The following is a 6,196-nucleotide window of genomic DNA, read 5'->3' on the forward strand; positions in this document are numbered from 1 at the left end:
TATACCGAGACTACGCAGTTGCTTTTGGAATCCTATCCAGAACCTTTGTTAATTTTTAATACATATGCTGCGTCTCTGATTCCAACGTTGCTTCATTATATATCACTTGTTATGTTCGTGCTAACTCTATCTAAACTAACGCTCTACCTAAATGGCAACGGTTGAGCCCGCGAGACATACAAACATTCGCATGCAGATGCAGATGCAGATCTGTTATAAGCCAAGAAATTAAACGTTGCCGCTTTGTACTATTTTTCAAAAAAACTACGTTAGTAAAAGTGTATGTAAGCAGTTCTTCAGGGCGTTCACGGTAACTAGTTAGGGAAAAAGTAAAAAATGAGCCTATGTTTGGTAATCGAAAAACAGATTGGTGTTGCGAAGTCAAGGCATACCTAATAGCAGCGTGTATTACTCATTTTCCTATTTCTCATAATTCCTCACTCACTCTAATTGTAAATTGCAAATCTAGCGTCAATATATATAGTCTAAGTATATAATATATATATACTAGTCGCGTATATAATAGTCTAAGTTGCCGAAGTCTATATTAGTGGAGCTGATTCATATATTTTGTCCATATCTATAGCCTCTTAATAAGCTATTGTACAGATGTATAATAGCTTATTAAGCATCATTAGCAGATGATAAATCGAGCAAGATTGTTTAACTGTACTGGGTAGAGAATAGTAAAAGCATGCCGACGGACACTAGGTGAAAGTGCCATATTGTATATAAAAACGATCTAAGTTTGTTCCATCGTAGGGGTAAGAGGAAACATTATAATAACAACCCAGTCAAATGTGCAAGACTGACGCCGATAAATACTGTGATTGCCGTCTTTCGTATGCAGATTACAGGAAAACTTCATTTTAAAGGTAACTTGGGCTCGAACAAGCAATCCTGAACTGAATCTTAGCAGGTAACGTATACAAAACATAGCTTGCAATCCAAAAGCTGACAATCAAGATAAATAAAAACGGTACACAAATACCATACGATTTGTGGCACTAAAGAAGCGTAATTTTGCGATGTATACGAAATACGGAAAACTCCTTTATGTTAAAAGGTTAAGAGTGAACCTTTCACAAAGCCGGCCCGCCACGTTCTTGATCGTTTAAGGTTTTTATTTTGGCAAGTCGGTCAGTTGCCAGCCCTGTTTTTCTTAATTTTTTTCGTAGTAGTGGTAGTAACTGTATACTATGTAACCCGTATCTCACAATTAAAGTGGTCTTCTTTTTTGTTTCAAGCTTCTCATTTTTTGTTTTAGCGGTTTTCTTTCTATGATATGGATTGCCTAATTCAACTGTTTTTATTTTTAATCATACGATCCATCAGCTCAACAAATATATTTACTTTTCTTAAGGCGCTGACCAGTTTTCAAGAGCGGGGTATGACAGGACTGTGACTGCTAGTTTTCAATGTTTGTCTGCCATCGATGTAAATATTTCGGGCTTTATTTGAAGGAAGCGCTTACCAGTTTCAACAAGCTCCCACCAGACCCGAAGGTCTTGTCCTACAACAGCCGCTCTATCGCTGTCTCAATTTTTCTGCGCCTACGAAGATATCATATGGTATAATAAAGAGCACTTTTACCATAATGTTTATGAATGTTATCAATCTTCTAGTGTATTATTCGTGTATTTAGCTATGCATTTCTACGTAAATATGTAAGTATGCAAAGTAACAACGGTACCTGCTGCGAGGACAAAATACGCATGGGTGGTGTCAATTTGTGGCCTTTCTCAGTCGACTTCGTACTTTCTTAATCTGATGCTGCCAGCCTAAAAACATCTCACACCAATATTTTTCCGGTTATCTAAGATCTTGCAAGAACGTGTTTGGCGATATCCTCTATTTTTGCTTGGTGCCGCCCTCTCCCCTCGCATGTAGCACTGCATCGCCAGCTTCATCGTTAAAGCAGCCTTCACGCCTTTTAAAGGTGAGCCATCTTTTATACTTTAGGTGCTGATGCATCACGGGCTCCGAATAAGCCATTCGTGTTAATTTGAACCAGACCAACATAAATCTTGCATATTTTTGCCGTCATTGGGGGTCAGTGCCTTGCTGCCTTTCAACCTCGTTGCTCTCTTGAAGTTGAGCTTTTCCTAATTTTGTATCGCTCGAACCCGTTGTTCTTCCATTCATCCGCCGCCTATGAGTCGCTGGGATGGCCAATGTACATAGGACTGTCGAGTTCTTTGTGTCTGTCATTCGTAGAGGCCTGTTTCGCTGTGGCACGGTTTTTCCTTTTCAAAGGCTCCGTCCTTTTTTCAGGTTTTTTCGATCTTCGATTTTTCGAATGGCCTATGCAGAGGAGCTCGGCAAGTACTCAATGACGTTTTTCTCAGCCCCTACGTAGTTGTAGCGCATAGCTTCAGTGTGGTTCCTAACCACGTTGCTCTTTTTTTCGCAGTCGTAACACCATATCTATTTTACCTTCTGCGTTTGTTGCTTTTATTTTAAGCGGTCTAATCGTTCTATATCTGAAACGGTATAGCAGTAATTCAGACAGTTATGGAATGATAGGTCCACCTTTTTCTCTTTTGTCTAAAAATAGGGTACCCGCTACTTTTTCTAAATGTATTGCGGCTTCATCTGCAGCATTCTGTCGTTCCGGTTACTCCCCGATGACCGTCTCTGAGAACTTCATTGTAAGCATACTTCGCACTACCTTTTTGGTTGATAGAGGACACGGTGTGAAACCTACGGGACTTTATTGCTTTCTTGCTCATACAGGCCAAGCAGTTAAACGAGAAAAGCTGCCGCGGAGGAAAGCCCAGCTAGGACGGTAGCCTGAATCTTATATTTTGTGGTCTGGCAGTTTAATATGGAGGTGAACTATAAGTCAGATATTTTTCTCAAGAAATAGTACCTTGTTGATTTCCAGGAAGTTTCACCGATTTATCTGATAATCAGTGCCGTAACCGTCCACAGTTTCCAATATATATTCAAGAACTGTTTAGTTTTCCAAAGTTCGATAGTATAAACAAACATTATATTACCGAACTTTTTCTGTATTACCTTTATAATCAGTTATTGTTTTTTAAAATTTTTTTTTGAAAAAAAATTGTTTTTAAAATTTTGTTACTAAGAGGTAAATGATGATTCTTCTAATATTTCTTGATAATTTACAAAAATATTCTGAAGGTTTGGAAACGGACGTATTGCAATAAGTTAGTGAGAAATAGGCCATAACGTGTTGAGATTACGAGAATGTTTCAACGTGAAAATAGGGTTGCTTATTAACGCGGTGACGGGATGATCCGACGTAATAGGTCTTCACCTAACTCAAGGTCTTAGAATTGTAACCATTTCACTATAGAAATTCATAATACATCTATATGTTATTTATGTGAGGTCCAATGCAGCACGAATCAAATCCATTAGTGTTAATACAGGCTGATCAAATCATTGGAAACAAGCAATAAGGTTGTTTCGAGACACGCGGCGATTGTTGATGTTCTGATTAGTTTAAACAGATGCTAAGATCAATTCTAATTATCTAAATTAATAACAATATAACAATGAAACAGAGCCAAATGAAGTTTAGAGGTCAGAAGAACCTAACCTCCTGTCCGTTCGCTTCCAGTGGATCTTTTGTATGCTGTTAGAGTCAGATACTAAAATATAATGCGTCTTTGATCTCCACGATTTATGCACTTATTCCTTCAATTTGGACAAGTATGATCTTAAGAGGTAAAATTATCTTTTTGAGAAAATGCTCAAGAATTTTTATCAAATTTAAGTAACAAACTAATTGTAATGGTAAAATAAAATAAGTGTAGAAAAATTAAAAGACATTTTAACCAGCGCAAAGACGAAGTAAAACACGCTTCGATTTACATTTGAAATTAGAAATATTTATATGCTGAAGTATCTAGATGCATGCCGAACTGGGCCAATTGTAATGGGATAACTGCAAAAACGCCATTTCCATTGAAGAACGCTATCAGTGCAACAGGTTAACTAAATTGGTGCAATAGGATCTTTGAAGAATCGCAAGAAGACTAATAAAAATGGAAATCTCTTCACGGGGTAACTGCACCGAGCTACTGTAACTGGTGATAAGATAGCAAATAGGTTTATGAACCAAGGTGACAAAACATCCGTGTCCGTCGGGACAGCAGGGTTGCGAAAGTAATGCAATCGGGCATAAAAAATCATTAAAAAAACGCAATTTTAGTTTTAGAAACCTGTACTCAAGCTAGTGTATAATATTTTTTTTCCAAACTACTAGCTTTCAGGTTATCCAGGTGGGTGGGCTCAGTCATGTAATTTTGATAGGTGAAAGGTGCGGAGAACCACGTGCTGACCAGCTTTGCATATAGACATCTTTGAAAGAGCGATACAGCTCTGTTGAAATTAAACATAAAAAAAAATTAAAGAAAATCAAAATTAAACTTGTTAGCCTATTTTATCCTAGATGAATTGCAGTTAAGTAATCATTACAATGACGGTGTTTTAATGACTGAATAAAGTGCCGAGCTTGCACAGTAGAATTATTTACGTTTTAGTTAAGCTTTGTCAATGCGACGCGAGTGGAGTTAGTGATTGTAAAGAGCGCGTAGAAGTTATCCCAAAATGCCTCTACTAAAAGCTAATAAAAATCTGCAAACGAATAAAAAATACATAGATTTTGTAAAAAAATAGTAAGGACCGCATATTTTTTTTTGTCATTCTTATTGTCTCATTTGCATATTTAAAATATAAGTCACTATTTTATTCTAGGCAAGTGGAGTAAAAACTAGTTAGGAATTGTTTTGTTTTAGATGTTTGCTTGTGAGAAAAATCTCTGTTGAATTTTCTATGATAAATGTAATTTTTCTCAATATGTAATCCGAAATGTAAAACAGAAAGACAGTTTGACGCGTTAATTCTTTAGATTTGACAAAACAATAAAAATCACATCGAAATGCTTTACAGCTGTCCAGCACTTGCCGACATAGCCGTCGCAGAGTCAGGTTAAATCCAGGTTATGAAAGCCTGTAGGAGAAGTAATAACTGTTTTCGTTAGCAAAATACTCAACCTGCTATTCCAACCGTATATAGGTAAATTTTTAGCCAAGCCAAGAATTTTAACCAAGCGGCGCACGAAAACAATGTCAACATCTAAAAAAAAAACTCTAGCTGATAATACATATTTGTTTCTGTGCTTTACTTTGGGAATCGTAAGCACTGTATAAAAACCAAAGTTAGAAGTGAGCCAAGGGCAGGATCGAGTGTAAATATCCAATACGCTAGATCTACTTACGTTGCTTAGAATGGTTTCTTTAACTCGATCAACTGTATCACATAAGGCACATTTTACCAGCTCCAAATAGTGCGCCGCACTAAGTAGTAACAAAGTTTCGTTTCGGAGCTCGTCAAATCCAATATGCTCTTCCTTTAGCAAGGCTAAAATAGTACATAAAATTACCGTCGTAGTAGTGAAAAAAGCTAAATAACATGGCAGTATCGGACCTCATTTCAGCCACTGCATTTGCCTAAACTGTCTCCTCCGCAGGACGATTAAGCATCTTGCACTTATTTTCATCCTAGGAATTCTTGCATCCTTTGCATTTTATTTCCGAAGTTCTTTTTTATATTTAAGCGTATTCCAAATGACAAGTCTTCATTTCATTTCATTTCCAAAAAAAAAACACGAAGAAGGTTTTTTTAATATTTGATGGTAGCTTGTAAATTAGGCGACGCCTTATTGCTGCAACTCGAAAATGATCGTAATGTGACTGACTGGAACCGTGGATTCCTGAGTTATCGCACTAGCGCTATACGAAGTGTGGAATGTAATCTGAGTTCTCACACCAGAAACAGAAATACTTAGGAATCTGGCAGACATTCTGCCACCCTGAACAAATGGTTCGGGTTAATAGACAGAAAAAAAAAGAGACTCTTAACAGCGAGGAATTGTTGACTCTTCTATTATCAAATCACGTTGCACAGAGGGCTTTCGATTAGTGACGAGCAACTAAAGACTGGTCATTTGGCACTGTCCATGGCAAACTTTTAGCAAGCTTCAACATGTTCAACGCCGCTACTTGCCAAGGAAGCTGTTTATAATATGTAAGAACGACGCGTCAAGCCTTGCGGGACATGTCCAGTTCCTGCCCAGTTCGTGCTCAAATTCTTCATCCTTAATACCAGCTTAGTTTTCTTCATCTTGAATGTAACAAAGCGCGAACTAGTAAAGCTTCTACCG

At 37.4% G+C, this 6,196-nt stretch overlaps 1 long non-coding RNA gene across 1 annotated transcript in view; it reads left to right on the plus strand.

Annotated features, from left to right (window-relative positions):
- Positions 1 to 1,729, plus strand: part of LOC111243221 (uncharacterized) — a 2,434-nt gene extending 705 nt beyond the window's left edge. The window contains exons 2-3 of the long non-coding RNA XR_002670376.2: positions 851 to 919; positions 1,364 to 1,729. This is a non-coding gene — a long non-coding RNA (uncharacterized LOC111243221). The remainder of the gene's footprint in view (positions 1 to 850; positions 920 to 1,363) is intronic.
- The last annotated feature ends 4,467 nt before the right edge of the window (positions 1,730 to 6,196 follow it).

Source organism: Varroa destructor, unplaced genomic scaffold (genome assembly GCF_002443255.2).
Source record: "Varroa destructor unplaced genomic scaffold, Vdes_3.0 BEIS01000001.1, whole genome shotgun sequence".
Lineage (NCBI taxonomy): Eukaryota > Metazoa > Arthropoda > Arachnida > Mesostigmata > Varroidae > Varroa > Varroa destructor.